Genomic DNA, 16,538 nt, shown 5'->3' with positions numbered 1-16,538 from the left:
GGTTGACGCAGCGCCTCAGTGCGCAGGCGTGCCCCACCCCCAGCACTGCAGTCGTACCCGGGTGGGGGCAGGGCGCAGCTAGAACGAGCCTAGTCTTTCCGGTCGCCAGGTTTTGGGGGTCCCGCACGTGGCCTCTGGTCTTGCCCCGGAGGAGCCTCTCGCTGCCCCTCCGTATCATTTTGCCCTCCTCCTGTCTTGCCCCGTCATTAAAAATGAACACACCATCCCTGCTAATTATCCAATGCTGTATCTTTATGGAAACACGCTTTGGAGGTCACCAGGTGTAATTGAAGCCAGAATTAGGCAGGCAGGCAGGCAGTATAGACAGGTAAACTGAGTCTGGTCGGATCAAGGAGGGTAATTTTGAGTGAGTGGGGGAAGTCGGAGAACGTCCCCTGAGGGATTGAGGAGGCTCCTGGGAGCCCTTCCTCCACCCTGATCCAGACCCTGCCCCTGCCTGTTGCTGAGGTCACCTGTCCCAAGAGGGCCCCTCCCTACAGGGAGTCCTGAAGCTGTGGGTTACTGTGTCCAGGGCTGTCCACCTTGCCCTTCCCCCTACCTTTAGGCCACCCCACCAGCACTTCCTAGGCCTCGTCACACCCGCAGGAAGGAGGAGAGAAGAGGAGGAGAGCAGGAGGACAAAGGACCCTGGGACAGATAAAGAGGGCAGCCTCCCTTCTTGGCACACCAGGGTACCAGCTATGGCCCCTTCTCCCTCCAGGCAGGAGACTGTGTTAGGAGTCCAGTGCTTTTTAAATATACCCTGCTTCATATCCTTGCCTCCGTGTGATGCTCTAAGGTTCAGACTTCACATTGTGAGGAAGCAGAACTCACTCATCACCAATAACTGGCAATATCATAATTAGTTCGGGTTCTGACCAGAAGGGGGTCTCAGGCTGACCTAGCTGCTGCCAGGCCTTTTAGAAGAGAAACAAGCCGGTGGCTCAAGATGGAGCACTCAATCGGGGCATAGGACTGGAGCTTGGCACCAAGGACACAGTGATGACGCCACCTTCTCGCCCCTTGCTTACCAACAGGATCTTACCTGGAACCTGCAAAGTGCCTCCCTTGAGTGCTGGGATGGACCCCAGGGCCTCCCTCCACCCCTGAGTCACCCCAGCCTCAAACTGCCCTGTTTTAGGCATCAGCTTCCAAGAGAGGAAGCCTTGTGACCCTGCACAGGTTGGGATGGCAACTGAATAATGACAAAGAAAGTGGGTGAATTGATACTTTGTTTTATTTTTAAATGTTTTTATTAGCAAAAGCCCTTTGGCTCCTGTAAATGACAGTAGTGGTTGTGAAGGGATGGGGTGCTGGCCAGGGGGGCTCCTGTGTTAGCCCCCGTCTTTCATCTCCCAACTCCCTTAAAGCAGGGCCAGTTTCAGCAGGTTTTGTCCATTGACTCTGTCAAAGCTGTTCCTGATTTATCTTTTTTGCTTCTTTTTCTAAAGGCTTAAGAGTGGAATGTTACTGAGATGCAGCTGGTTTCCCTTTGGACACCGTCTTGATGCTTGCTCTGGAATTGGAAAATTTTAAATAGAATTTTATCTCTGGCAGGAAGAAAACTGAGTCAGGTCACCACAATTTACAGATAGGGATTTGGAAGCCTGGGGAGTTGATGATTTGCTTAAAATTAGACACAATTAGCTAGCAGAAGCTGTTCTTGAATCCCTCATTTATGACCTTCTGTTGCTTTTATTCCTCCCCCAAACCTCCTGTCTCCCTCCCCAATTATTGCGGTTTTTCCATGGCTGGGGGAGGGCCTAGGCCTGCTCTGGACCCATGAAATGAATGTTAAGGCCCCAAGGAACTTTAAATAATTGTCAGTATTCTTAAATTTACCATTTCTATTTCCCTTACAGATTACAGAATTTTTCTTATACTGTTAAGAGTGGCAACATATTGGTTAGCTGATTCCCGAGTTGTAGAAAGAAGTAGAGGATTAAATGGAGCTTGGTGCTTGGAAAGCTCTTGTACCTAAAGAAATGGCTTGGCAAAGGCCAGGGAGAAGATTCCAACTTAATCCCCAATCATCAATAAGTGAAAAATAACATTTTTAGAGAACATTATGGACAGTAGCCCCGTTTTTACTGCTTGGACCCAAACATTTACTCCCTTCATCTTCCTAGTTTTTTTTGTTTTGTTTTCTTCACAAAACAGACTCTGGCTATCTCCGGAATATCCTGACTTCTCCTCTTTGTCTAGCAAGGTTCTTCTTTTCTGGAAGATTTCTTTAAACAGGACAGCCTAGGCTGGGGACAAAGTCTGTTGGTAGAGCCCTTGCCTAGTAGGCGGGAGGCCCTGGGTTCGATTCCCAGCACTGCAATAATAACAGCAACAAGAAGAAAGCCTGCAATGGCCAAGTGCTTTGGTGAGGAGATTAATAACCATCTGATTATGTTGTGTACCCTCTGCTCATCTCTTGGAACTAAGGATCCTTCAACGAAGCACTGAGTTTTTTTAAGGCACCTTTTCTCTCTGGGCATCCATGTTCCTTTTGACTTCATAAAGTCCTATAGCTGCTTTTCCACTGGCACTTTAATATCTTATTATTTATCTTCCGCTTTAGTCTCAAACCTAGTCTTCATTTAGGCCTAAGGACACCAATGTAAGAGGATCAGTCCATTTTAGCCAGTCACTTCATGCTCCTCTCCAACAGCCCAGGCTAAAAATAGGAGGCCTTGGATTCTTATTCTGGCAGTCACTCCACTGATAAACAGCCATGTGACCTTGGGCACAAACCCAATAACTTCTGAGTGGCAACTTCCTCCTGTGTGAAAAGATAGTATGAAATCAAAGAAGCAATGATGCTTATTCTATAAACAAAGGGGCAGGAATAGATGTGGAAGAATTTAGGCCTCCTGGCTGTGGCTTCAAGGAGCTATGGTGCTGAAAAGCAGTAAAACAGCAAAAATTTAGAGTCAGGCCTCTAGGTATGCTACCTCAGCCTCTGGACTCACACCAGTCCAGAAACCTCCAGAGAATTCCAGAATCCACCCACCCCTTCCCTGGTGAGCAATATAGCAGGAATCCATAGCAGGAATCCACTAATGCTTTTGTGTAATACCTGCTCTGCCATTGCAGTTTTTTTTTTTTAATTTTTTAATATTTATTTTTTAGTTTTCAGCAGATACAACATCTTTGTTGGTATGTGGTGCTGAGGATCGAACCCGGGCCGCACGCATGCCAGGCGAGCGCGCTACCGCTTGAGCCACATCCCCAGCCCCGAGTTTTTTTTTTTTTTTTTTAATACTTATTTTATTTATTTTTATGTGGTGCTCTACCACTGAGCAACAACCCCAGCTCATCACAGTTTATCTATTTATTTATTTATGGTGCTGGGGTTTGAATTCAGGGCCTAGTACATGCAAGGCAAGCATTTACCAACTGAGCTATAACCCCAGCCCCATCATGGTTTATTTTAAAACTGACTTTTTTGTGCCTCCTCTTCTCCCTCTCCCCTTCCTTAACCATGGAGGATGCAAAATGAACCTTCTTCTGTCCTAGGCTGTTATCTGTCCTTCAGCACATGAACCACAGGAATTAAGGAATCCAAATTTCAGGGCCAGCACCTATCCCAACTAAGAAATGGTTCTTTCCTCAAGCAACAGATGTTGTAGGGACAAATGAGGCAAGGCAAGGAAGATAGCAGGAAACAGTTTTATTTGGCTGCAGCCAGGTTCAGAGGGCACAGCTTTTGCTATAATGAATCAATCCCCTGAACCCCAAGTTCAGGGAGTTTCAGAGTTTTATACCCAGCAGGTAAGGGGAGGGGCTCAGAAGTTCACAGTCTGCAGAAATTCACATAGAAGCAGCTTTTTCTTTCACTGTTCTGGGCAAGTTAACCCTTCAAGGACAACACCTGAGAAGGGGAGAGCTTCTTCTCTTTTTTTCCTCCCCCTGCCAGCTGTTACCATGGAGCCCAATTGGTAATTTACCTTAAAAATGTGAAGCTCAGCTCAAGGCCAGAGGCCTTGTTTGCACATTTCTACAAACTACTATACTGGATACGTTTATGAAAAATGTATGAAAGTGCCCTGCACCTGGAGTGCTGGTGTCTTCCTGGCCAGTGGCCAAGTAAAAAGCAGGGCAACAGAAAATAAGAAGTTTTCTACATTGAACTCCTTTGCAGAGACTCTCTTGCTGACAGTCCTAAAATCAGCCATGATGATTTCTGGAGAAGCCCAGGTAAGACTTTTCTGTGGAGAAAGGGGTGCCACTTCACAGATGACTCCTGCCCTGGGCCCAGCTGGAGTGAAGCCTTTGTATCCCCTCTTTAAAAGCCCACTGTTTCCTCCCTCCACCCCCCACTCCCGCAGTGAGAATCCCAGCCTCTGGGACAGGAGTCCTCTGTTATTCCCCTTTGCTAGCAAAGCAGTAAAACTTGTTTTTCCTTTTTTTCAAAACTTTGTCCTAGTTATTGGATTGGCATCAGGTCAAGGATCAAGCTTTAGGTGTCACTAATTCTGACTGCTCTTCACAGAAGCTTCTGCAGTCCTTCACTGAGGCTAGTCTGGGCCAGTCCACCCTCATTGGACCCAGTCCTGATTTTAATGCAGTCCTGTAATCTTTATGTAAAAGCAAGGAGAGCCTCAAGAAAAACAACTTCCTTGCTGAAGACTTGGAATTTGCAGTTCCCTTCCCCCTCCCCCACACCACCGCCATCTCACCCCCACCCAGAGCCAATTTCTGGAACTACGTGAGCTGCTGAGGCAGCTGAGCAAACTTGGGCTCCTCCTACGGCTGGAAAAAACCCACAGAGATGACGCAGTCAGAGCTCTGCATTGCAGAAGAGAGAGCTTTGTTTCCTGGGGAGTTTTGGACTGCTAAAATGGAACCTTGGAGAAAATTAACCTTTGAAACACGCTGGACACACCCATGACCTGTTAGACCAGGACGCAAGAAAAGACCACTGACTCCAATTAAAATCAAATTAACGCAAGCTTATTATTTCGACCGGCCGGGCTGCCTCTCCCTCCCAAAATGGCGGGAACAAGACAGCACCCCAGCTTTTCTGAAGTCCAGCTTTATAGCCCAGAAAGTTACACAAACGGGGGTTACAGATAACAGAACTCTGACAAGCATCACACTAATGGTAGTTTACTTTTTTTTTTTTTTTTGGCTGGCCCCAACATCAGAATTTATGAGGACCATTAGAGCCTCAGAGAGGGTCGTTGTCTGGCCAGGGAAGGTCAATATTTATGAGGTGTCACTAAGTTTCAGAGAGGGCTGCTATCTGGTCAGAGAGCCAGGCATGGGTGAGTTCAAGGCACAGGCAAGCATTCCAAGCAGGTTCAGAATTTGCAGTAATTTATAGTAAAGCCGAAATTATCTTTTCATGGTTTTGTGGCGAGATGCCCAATTTTAAGAAAAGATCAGGTTGGGTCTATCATACCTTGCCGGGAAGTGAGGCAGTCCAGAAAACTAGTTCCAGAAACTCCAAGTGCCTATGTCATTGCTCTTCCACAAAATGAGGGGGGAGGGAAGAGGCAGTCCCAGCCACTGTTGTCACAGGCATTGAAGTCACCAGGGCAGAAGTGGTGACAGCAGATTCTCTTACTGTCTTCCTGTGAGAAGGAACATCTTCTAAGTTTACCCTTTTCTAAAATTCTAGGAAGGATTCCATGTTAGACAGAGTCCTCTTCTGGGAAGGGAACAAAGGAGAAAGTCAAGAGTGATTCCCTGCCCACCTCAGAGTTCTCCTTCCCTCCTGTAGTTTACTGGCTGCATAATGGCCCTGGCCCTGAGCCCTGCAGCCTGTGGTGGACTTTCCCCGGAGGCCTGCCTGCGGAACCCAGCTGTGGCCCTGAGGGCTGTGGAGGCAGGACTGACACAAAGAGCAAGACAGCTCCCAGAGGTGCTGAGGAGCCCAAGCCACATGGTGCTGCCTGTTGAAAATTCTGCAGGGCCCCTCAGTGGCTCCATGCCATCATGTCTAGTTTCCATTTGTTCTTTTTGGTGCTGAGGATTAACCCCAGGGGCAGTTTACCACTGAGCAACATCCCCAGCCCTTTTTAATTTTTCATCTGTGACAGGATCTCACTCAATTGCTAAGGCTGGCCTGGATCTCTCCATCCTCCTCAGCTTCCAGATGGATTACAGGTGTGCACCCTGCACCCAGCTAGTCTCTAGACTTTCCTTCCCCAGGGCCCTGTCTTCCTCAGACCCCTCCTCTTGAGCCAGCTAGTCCTGGGTGCAGACTTTCTAGCTAACCTCCTCTCCCCCACCTGCATAGTCTGCCTGGTTTCCTGTGGTCCCTCTGCTGTCCCTGATGTGTCTGCGTGAGAGCCCTGCACAGCACACAACTTTATTTCTGTAATGAATGGCGAGCACTGTGCTAAGCTCTTTCAGGCCTTACAACCCCGAGAAGGAGGTGCTGCAGTCATCCCCTTACAGATGGGGAAACTGAGGCTGAGAGCTATTCCTCTGGGTGTCACCAGTGCCTGATACACAATAGCGGTTCAGTATGTGTCTACTGAGGAACAATTAAACTTTCTTTGGGGATTTAAGACACATACAACCTAGGTGTGATGGCTCAAGGAAGATCCTGGAGCCCAAGAGTTTTAAGTCCAGCCTGGGCCACCGAGTGAGACCTTTCTCTAAAAACAAACAAGTAGGGGCTGGGGCTCAGCAGTAGAGCATTCGTCTGGCATGTGTGAGGCCCGGGGTTCGATCCTACACCACATAAAGATGAATAAAATAAAGGCATGTGTCTATCTACAACAATACAACTAAAAAAAAATAAATATAAAAACAAAACAAAACATGCAACCATAATACTAAAAAGAGCACATGAGCACATCTGGTAGATGCTCAGGGAGTGAAGGGCATCTGGTAGTGCCACATGGGAAGGAGCTGTAAGAGCACAGCCTGTCCCCTGTTCTGAAGTGTTATGCCCAGAGACACTTATGAAAAAGAGATTTAGTCACATGTACCCATGAGGTTTTCAGCAGTTTGTCACTGTTGCTAATGAAGTTTGGGGGAGGGTGTCCGTGAAGAGCAGAGTGGTTACAGACAGTATGTCTGCTTCGGCAGGCACAGAACAGATGGAGACTGGACATAAATGTGCCTGGCCATCAGTGGGGGTGAATGGCACTGAGCTGAATCACATGGGAAGCTGGGCCTACTTCCCTCTCCCAAGGCCAAACAGGCCAGGTGGGGATGAAGTCCATGCAGCTCCAGCTGAGCCTTCACCCCCAGGGTGCAGGGCTAAGGCTCAGTCCTTGCTGTGGGTGTGAATCACTCTGGGAGGCACGAGGTCAGCCCTCACCTGCTGCCTCGTTGTGGCCTCTGGTTACTCATCCTCTGTGGCCTGCTGAGTGGGCCTTCTGGAATAGCCTGGAGGAACAGTGAAGCTTCCTTGTGGGTCACATTCACATTCTTATATACCTGATGTGTTCAGTCACCCTCTTAAGGTCCCTGCAGATGTTTACGTTGGCCCAGAATGCTTTGCATGATGCTTATTAAGCATGACACCTTCTGCACACACACGCACACTCACAGAGGCATGCTCATTCCTCCTCAGTGACACTGTGGCCCACGTACTGCAGAAGCAAGTCTGTGGAACAAGGGGCTGGGATCTTTGTGTTTCTCAGTACTGCTAGAAAAATGTGGCCTGATGGGCTTTCTCCTGGACTGATGTGAGAGCCAAGCTGCTAAGGGCTGGAGGTGAAGCAGGCCTTGAAGCTCACCAGTCACAGGTTCCCTTCCTTCAGGTGACAACTTCTTCATAGGTTTTGAGGGTTTTCTGCATTGCAAAGAAGCTGGACAAGAAAGATTGACATTTTTCTCCTGATCCTGAAATCCTGTAATTCTAATTAGACCCTCATTTACAATGAATGCATCTGAAATTCAAAGTCACATTCCCAGCCAGGTTCAGTGGTATAGGCCTGTAATTCCAGTTATTCTGGAAGCTGAGGCAGGAGGGCAAGTTCAAGGCCAGCCTAGGCAATTTATTGAGAATATGCTGTCACAAAATTTAAAAAGAAAAGGGCTAGACATGTAGCTCAGTGGTAAAGTACCCCTTTAATCCCTAGTACTGAAAACAACAACAAAAAAAGTCACATTCCCACATTGCTTCTTAGACACTCAGAATAGATAGCTGAACTGTCTGTCCCTTGACATCCCCTTGACTTAGTAGTGAGAATAGTCAAACCCAACTACCACATATTCTGGGCCTTCTCCTGGGAGTTTATCTGAGGAAGCTGAGACTAAGTTTGATCTAGCCAAGAGGGAAACACGTGAGGAGAGGAGGTGCCAGAACAAGAACAATATCCAGAAGCAGAAACTAAATTCTGGCTGGAAGATTCCAGAAGTGTTCATGGAAACCATGTTCTTAAAGGATGAGCAGGACTTACCAGGTTTTAGTGAAGACCCAGGATGGGAACACCCCAGACAGAATAGATAAGCAGAAGCCTTGCACCCCCCAAATTTGTAAGGATTGTCTGAGGAAGAAGGGATGTACTATTTTGGCTAGGAATGGGGTGCAGGTATTACAGAAAGCAGGGGAACAGGAGGAGGGCACTGGATTGAGTCTGGGAGAGCTTGAATCACCTGGGCTGGGAGTATGGCTCTCTTGTATGGGCAGAAGGATGACCTCTGCCTCCAGGGAGGCCCTGACTTTGGGAAAAACTGTCTGCTGCCCTTTGTAAGGTGGCAGAACTGGGAGGGAGCAGAAGGGAGGGCAGTGGAGTCCATAGCTGCACCCCAGGTTGGAGGCCATGGAGGCCTGGATGAGGGAGGGGGACACAGAAGGACAGAGAAAGAAGAGGGAGTGGAAGATCTGCAGAGGCTGTCGGTGTTCCCACTCTGATCTCTTCTGTCTCCTCCCAGGCTTGTGATCTTTACTTTTCATGACTTATCTGCTTGGAACATTCCTTCCCAGTGCTTGGAGTGGCAGACTCATTCTCATTACCCACACCGTGCCCTGGACGCTGCTCATGAAGGGCCTCTGACCCGCACTGCCAGCCATCCCTTGGCACCACCCACCTTGCGGCCTGTTTACCAGGATGATGATGTGTTTGTTATCATGGCTCCCTCCCTCCCTCCCCTGAGGGTCCCAGGGGACGCCCTGGTTTGCAGCCCTGCTTGGGGGAGGAAGTGGTTCTGCTGTGGACCCTGAAAGTGGAGATGCGGGGCCTCAGGCTTGACCCTGAGCCAATGACACTGGGGGAAAGCTGGAAAAAAGGGCAGGACACCAGGCTTTCCACTTGGCTGTTGGGTAACCAGGCCTCAGTGCCTGGGGCCAGAGCTCATTCCAGACCAACATTTCTGGCTGCTACAGCTGGTCAGGAACTCCCAACAGCAGCCCATGGAGATGCCTCCCCAGCTCCTTTCTCCTCACAAAATTACTTCTTCCACTTGGAAGCTTCTAGATATAGTTATGCAAAATACTACCCCCAAGAAAACGGAGCACCCAAATGATTTCTGGGACACAGAAGTGCTGTATGTAGCCCAGTATTTAGGTGGGAGGATGGAGCTGGTCAGAGGAGCTGTTTTAGGAAGGCCACCCACTAGGAGCTGCTTGGACTCAAGCACACTGACATAGTGGTGGACACTGTCCCTCCTCCCCTCAGCCACTCTCTGGAGCAGGAATCCTGGGCTCCAAGACCTGCCAGTGGCGGGGACAGCACTGCTATCCAATGGCAGCACATGCCCAACGTGCCCAAAACTGTGACCTATCCTCTGCAGACTGAACTTCTGTAGCTTTCACCATGACTCTGAGGCTGCCCTGGGCCTCTTCATCCGTGCAGCCTAAACTAGTAAAGGAACTCTAGATCTTGGGGGCTGGGGAGAGGGTGGAGCTGAGAACTGAGCCCTTAGAAATTTCCATGACAAAAAGAAAGAAAGAAAGAAAGAAAAAACCCAGAAATTTCCATGACTATTCTAAATAAGCAAAAACTTCAGCTGAGGCTCCAGTTGTCAATGAAGACCTAGGCTAGAGACAGCCCAGGTCAGGAAGGGTCACCCCTTCCCCGCAGCCCCACCCTCAGCAGGACCATCCCCCTCCCTCAGCCTTGCCTCCTCCTGTTTCCTCCACTCCAGTCTTATCTGCTACCACAGGTCTGTGACACTGGCTGTCCCTCTGCCTCTTCCCTAAGGACCCTTTCCTCCTCCAAGAATCCTTCCCCCAGAACTATCAATCCTGTGACCATTTTCATCCAATGACATCACTCTGATGCTTCCCTTCACTTGGTGACACATCTGTTGTTATCTTGAGCAATGGTGCATGACTTTTATTGCTGTTAGTCATTGTCACTTAACAGGCTGGAAAACAGAGTCCCCATCTTCTTATAGTCCTGCCCTCAGCTTGATGATGCAGCTCTGCACCCGGCTAATGTGTCATCCACACGGTCCTGGGTGGTCCTGGGTATCTCCCCAGCCAGCACAGTACCCAGCAGAAGTCAGGCAGGGATGTTTGCAGGTTTGCTCTCCCTCCCTGGCCCCAGCCAGAATCCCAATGTGGCCAGTTCGGCAGGCTGACTGAGAGAACTCAGGCCCCGGCAACAGCCACACCCACCAGCCTAGTGACTCAGCTCGGGCCTAGTGGCTTAGGGCTTAGGTGTCCTGGAGCAAGTGGGTTCTTTCTGCCATTCTTCCTCTTGGCCTAAACACCACTCTCCTCTGACTTCAGCACTTGCCCACTTAACCTTGGGCATCCTGGAGGATCATGTGGAGGCAGTGGCTCCCAAGAGTCCCACATAAGGTCCTAGCCTGGTTCCTCCGCTTACTGCCTGTACGGGGGTGGCGAGGAAAGGGGGTTGGCTAGCTCCTTCCCTCTCTGAATCCATTTATTCCTCTGTGAAATGGGAGTGAACTGTGAGGATATCAGAGCTTAGAACAGAGCCTGGCTCAAGTGACAGGCCCTGTGAGCCCCATAAGTAGTGGGTAGCCTACTGTGTATCTGGCTATCTTTCCTCCCCAGCCCACAGCAGAGGACAGCCATAGGCTATTGACTTGGCTACAGCCATAGGCAAAGGAGAGGCATGTGCCCCTCTGAGAGCCCCAGAACTAACTGGGGCCAGGCATTTCTCCAGAAGGGGTTAAACATTGGCAGTGACTTCATCCCCATCTTGGAACCGGAGGCAGCAGAGAAGCTTAAAAAAAAAAAAAAATCAGGCCAGAGTCTGGGTGGAATTTTCCAGAGCTCATAAACAGGACCAGTTGGGATTGCTAACGGAGGTCACCATGGAAACGGTCACATGAGCCAGCCTTCTGGTTACTGCAATCTGGCTGGGGTGATGACACAGATCCGGGCCTCTTCATTGGCCACCACCTTCCTCTCGCCACTGACATGTGGCAGGAGATTGGCTGAGAGTAGTTGCTGGGCTGAAGTTAGACTTAGCTCTTTCCCACATGACAGGAACCTGCTGGAAGCTGTTTTGAACTGAGGAAGATGAAAACAGGCTGCCAAAGACGTTGCCATGGCAACCACTTTCCTTCCTGACCTCCTTGGAAGCTGGTAGTTGATCTTTGTAGCTGAAGTACTTTTCCAAAGACAGAAGAGGGTGTTAGCCATTTTCCACTGGCCTAAGCTTCTTTGGAAGGTGAACTTTCATTTTCCAGAAAAATCAAGGAATTTCAGAGCCTCTGCTGGGCCTTGGTTATTACCAAGGCACCCCTGAGGGCCTTGGTGTCTTTCTGTCAAGTGAGATATTCATTCCCAGACTAACTTCTAGGCCTAGTGAGCTCTGGCTGGCCCAAGCTTGCAAATGCAAAGCTTCAAGCTTGTAGACTATAAAATAAACTGTGGCATGGGCTATGTGTCTTTAACTGCTCAATGCTGACATTAGCCTAAGGCAGAATGGAGTGGAGGTGGGGAGGTGGCAGATGACTTGTGCAATAAAGCCCAGAACCCCCAGGAATCCGATTCTTGTTTTGCTACCAACTGCCCCTGGGACTGTCAGCAGTTCAGATAGCCCCCAGGGACTCATTTTCCTTCTGGAAAAGGACTCCTCTCTAGATATCTCAGGAGGCCTGTTCCAGCTCTGACCTTCCATGATCCTAAGTTAGTAGACCTATTTTATTTTTTCAGTGCAAAGGATGGAACCCAGGCCCTCATGCATGCTAGGCAAGTGCTCTACCACTGAGCAATACCCCCAGCCCATGATGCTAAGTCAAGGCCTGCCTGCTCTTCATAACAAATCTGTGGAACTCATCATCCCTATAGAAAGCAAAACTATGGGCAGGTGCCTGCACAGAGTCCTTGCCACACAACAGGCTCTGTGCATGCAGTAGCTCAATCTGCTCCACAACCTTGGAAGGAGAGTATCATTACAATACCTTACCCATTCTACAAATGAGAAAAACAGAGGCCTAGAGAAGTTAGTAAACTTGCCCAAGCCAGTGAGTTGCAAGGTCAAGATTTAAAGCCTGGTGGATAGAAAGCAAGTCCATGCAACTATCTTTCCAGGCACTCGCTGAAATGGAAGAAGTAAACAACATGGGTTGACTAATAGGTAAAATGCTGGGTAGAAAGAACCCTGGACAAGCAACTAGAAACCCTGGGTTTTGTTCTAGGCTCTGCCATGGAGTCTGTTACCTCCAGCAAGTCACACATCTTCCTCTCTTGGCCTCAGTTTTCCCATCTGTCAAAATAAGAGGTCTCTGAGGTCATTATAAATAAGAGGTCACCAGGTCTCCGAGGTGGGGCACTGATGTCAGTGTTCACTCTGCACCAAGGGCCTCCTGTAAAGAAGAGAAGGCCCAATGGGGTAAACACCTTCAATCTCTGAGAGAAACCAACCCACGGAAGCAAGTGCCATCCTGCTCCAGTCACAGCAAAGATGGCCTGCCACCAGACAGCCTCCAAAGAAAGGAGGCTGGGGAAAGGCTCCCTGGAGCTACGGCCCACAGACCAGGGCAGCCTCTGTGTCAGTGATTCTCCCAGAAACCAAACACGAGGTTTTAAGATTGTCCCTGTTTAAAGATCAAGCTCTTTGTGTTTCTTTGATGTTGTAAAGTCTTCTTATGAGATGGTGGCACCTGTGATGGTGGTTATTTTGTTATTTAGGAAATTTTATGTTGGTCTAAAAAACAGTTTTTTTATTTATTTATTTTTTAGTTGTAGATGGACACAATGTCTTTATTTTATTTATTTATATGGGGTGCTGAGGATCAAACCCAGGGCCTCAAACATGCTAGGCAAGTGATCTACCACTGAGTCATAACCCCAGCCTGGTATATTCAGTTTTAAAGTGTTTATTATATAGTAAGCCTTGGGTTCAATCTCCTGTGCTCCCCAACAAAAGGTTTGATTATGATAAATTTCAAACGTGGATTTTGCAGATCATATCCCCATAGTGTAACATACTCTTTCATTGTTTCTGTAATTTCTATAAACTAGTGACACAATTCAAGTCCCCATTTATTTATTTATTTGGTACTTGGGATTGAACCCAGAGGTCCTCTATCACTGAGCCACACCCTCAGACCTTTTTATTTTATTTTTGAGACAGGATCTCATTAAGTTGCTGAGGCTGGGCTTAAACTTGTAACCCTCCTGTTGGGCATGGGTGTGCAGCCTGTAATTCCAGCAGAAGGATCACAAATTTGAAGCCAGCCTTCACAACTTAAGCCCTAAGCAACTTAGTGAGACCCTGTCTCAAAACAAGAAATAAAAAGAGCTGGGATGTAGATTAGTGGTAGAGCTGGGTTCAATCTTCAGTACCACCATAAAACAACAAAAACAGAATTTGCATTCCTGCCTCAGCCTCTAGAATCAGTCACTGGGATTACAGGCGTTTGCTACCACATCCAGCCCCCACATTTTTTTTTTCTTTTGTACTAGGGATTAAACTCCCGGCACTGGACCACTGAGCCACATCCCCAGCCCTATTTTGTATTTTATTTAGAGATTTAGAGACAGGGTCTCACTGAGTTACTTAGTGCCTTGCAGTTGCTGAGGCTGGCTTTGAACTTGTGATCCTCCTTTCTCAGCCTCCTGAGCCGCTGGGGTTATAGGTGTGCAGCACTGCCAGCCCCCACATTTTTTTAAAATAATATTTTACTGATATCTAGGTTAAAATATAATTACTGGATTGGGGTGTGGCTCACGGGTAGAGTGCTTGCTTAGCATGTGGGAAGCCCTGGGTTCCATCCCTGGCACCATGGGGGTGGGTTGGGGTGGGTTGGGGATTCAATTACTAGCCATGTGAACCCAAAAGTGGGAGCCATACCCCTCTGGTAGGTGTTCAATCAATCCACCCATTCCACTTGGGTTCTAGGCCTCATCCTGAGGGTCCCTCTAGAGCCCCCAAAAGTTTCTTCCCTGCAGGTTGAGTCATCCCTTGGCTCCCTGCTGGCTGCAGACGCAGCCCAGCCCTGGAAGGAGGCCTTGATTAGGAAAGTGCTGTCAGCAACTCACAGCCATCTCGTCCCTCTGGGAAGATCTATGCTAGACCTGTCTTACATAAAGCTTCCAGCAAAAAGCTTACTTTCCCAGAGGAACTGGGATGTGTTTTCCTTAGAGACAAGAAGATCACACAACTAGCTCTGTTTTGTTTTGCGTGGGCTCACAGAAAGTTCAAAGCTGTAACTGCTATGCAACTTTGACAATAATCCAGGATTCTGGCCTTTGCCCTGGTTTTATCTTTGAAGACTGTATGAAATCTTCTCCACCTGATTATTATCTATCTACTTCAATCTCACCTTATGCTGAGAAGATGACTCCAAGGCTTTGTGTAAAGATGGATTTAAAAAAAAAAAAAAAACAGAAAACAACAACAAAAACCAGTAGTCAATGCCAGGCTTGGTGGCACATGCCTGTAATCCTGAATCACTCTGTAATCCCAAGTGATTTAGGAGGCTGAGACAGGAGGATTGAAGGTTCAAGGCCAGCCTCAGCAACTTGAAGAAGGCCTAAGCAATTTAGTGAGACCCTGTCTCAAAATAGAAAGGGCTGGGGATGTGGCTCAGTGGTAGATTGCCTCTGGGTTCAATCCTCAGTACCAACACACAAGCAAACAATCTAGTAACTGAGTAGCTTCCCTTCCTATGACCTGGGACATTCACTCAACAAAACACCCTGCCTGAAGGGCACAGCTAGTAAAAATAAGGCAGGAAAAAGGGAAGGGTTCTGCCTTCCTGGAGCTCACATTCCAGTGGAAGAGCCAGACAACAACCGAGTAAATGAGCAGCAGGTGTACTTTAGGTGATGGAATGAAAGGAATCCAAAGGAGAAGAATTTTTGATCGGAAGGACAAGGAAGATGACATTTGAGTGGAAAATTGAAGAATGAGAAGAAAACTCCAGTCAGAGGGAAGAAGGACAGGAACTCAGGATGCCAGAGTCTGGGTCACTTCAGTCGGGTCACAGAGATGTTCTCTGGGAGCTGGGCTTCCCTTCCTCCTCCTGTGTCCTCCTTCCCAGTAACCAGCCACCTGTCCTTTGTTTGTGGGTTTGAAATACCAGCTGTTCCCCTTGCCTCCAGATGCCAACCACCATTGCTTGCTTGAAACAGATGCCCATGCCCTTCCTCGTGGGCGCACCCCTCACTTCCCTGTCCTAGGGTGAACCCCAGAGACAGAGGCCACGAAACTGCGCGAGGGCTCTGGAGGCTGCAGAAGCACTGGTTCCCTGTGCCAGGCCTTGTCTGTCCTTGATGCTGGCTTTGAGGGCTGGACCAGCCTCCTCCTGGGAGCCACCACCTCCGTTGGCTTCCAGAGAGCGCAGCTGGGGATGGGAAAGCTCCCGCGTCGGCGTCAGCGTCCCCTGGGCCTTGGTGTCCCTGGCGTCACCCCAGCCCCAGCCCACACTGGGAGGCTGGCCTGCCCCCGTTTATGGACGGAGGTGCGGCAGGAGGCCGGGTCCCCACGGGTTCCTGGCGGGGGCGGGGAGCGGGAGGCGCGGCAGGCGTGGGGATCCGCGGAGCCCGCGGACCGGACCGGTGCTGCCCCTGGAGGCCCGCGGGAGCCCTCGGGTGACCCAGCGCAGGGCGCCTCCGCGGGCTGCGCTGTGAACGCTGCCAGGGACCAAGGTGAGGGACCAAGGGGACTGAGGGAGGGAGGGAGGGACCGCGGGCCGAGTGGCCCTAGGGCTGGGGCCAGGGCGTCCCCTCAGAGCCCAGCACGCTGCCCCCAAGCGTGGCCCGCCCACATCTGCCCACCCGGAGCAGGCCCCCCGCGAGCCTAGGTTAGGGAGAATCCCGGAGGGGTCACGTGCTTCGGAGAAGGGGTTAAATGCTTCTCGATAAGTAGAGTTGAAAAAGGCCAAAAGCAGTCTGCCAGTCCCAACAGGCTGGCCAAAGGATGACCCTGGACTCCTTTGGGAAGGTACCTCGGATTCAATTGATGGGACCCAGCTCTGGGTGTGAGGATGAGATAGAAGCAACTTCCCCAGGTGGAGAAGTAGCCGTATTGATGTTGGTATGTAAGGAATTCAGTCATGTTGTTCTAGCACTTTTTCCCCCCAGTGCCTCTGGATATTTGAGTCAGTCTCCCTCCCTCCCTCTCTTTTCAAAGTACTAGGAATTGAACCCAGACTAGGCAAGCAGTTTACCACTGAGCTACACCCCAACCTATTTTTTTTTTTTTTTTTGT

The 16,538-nt window shown here is 49.3% G+C and overlaps 2 long non-coding RNA genes across 2 annotated transcripts in view; one reads left to right on the top strand and one right to left on the bottom strand.

The window, feature by feature from the left end:
* Nucleotides 1-16,538, top strand: part of LOC125612157 — a 24,043-nt gene that overhangs the window by 5,363 nt on the left and 2,142 nt on the right. The window contains exon 2 of the long non-coding RNA XR_007342500.1: nt 8,102-8,108. This is a non-coding gene — a long non-coding RNA (uncharacterized LOC125612157). The remainder of the gene's footprint in view (nt 1-8,101; nt 8,109-16,538) is intronic.
* Nucleotides 1,220-5,798, bottom strand: LOC125612159. The gene is made up of 2 exons (XR_007342502.1): nt 5,396-5,798; nt 1,220-1,516 (listed from the first exon to the last, which is right to left on the bottom strand). It is a non-coding gene; the product is annotated as an uncharacterized LOC125612159 (long non-coding RNA).

The sequence above is a fragment of the Marmota marmota genome, unplaced genomic scaffold (genome assembly GCF_001458135.2).
Source record: "Marmota marmota marmota unplaced genomic scaffold, marMar, whole genome shotgun sequence".
NCBI classification, from domain to species: Eukaryota; Metazoa; Chordata; class Mammalia; order Rodentia; family Sciuridae; genus Marmota; species Marmota marmota.
The sequence above is the reverse complement of the archived record's forward strand: the minus strand, read 5'-3'. Positions and strand labels throughout refer to the sequence as shown.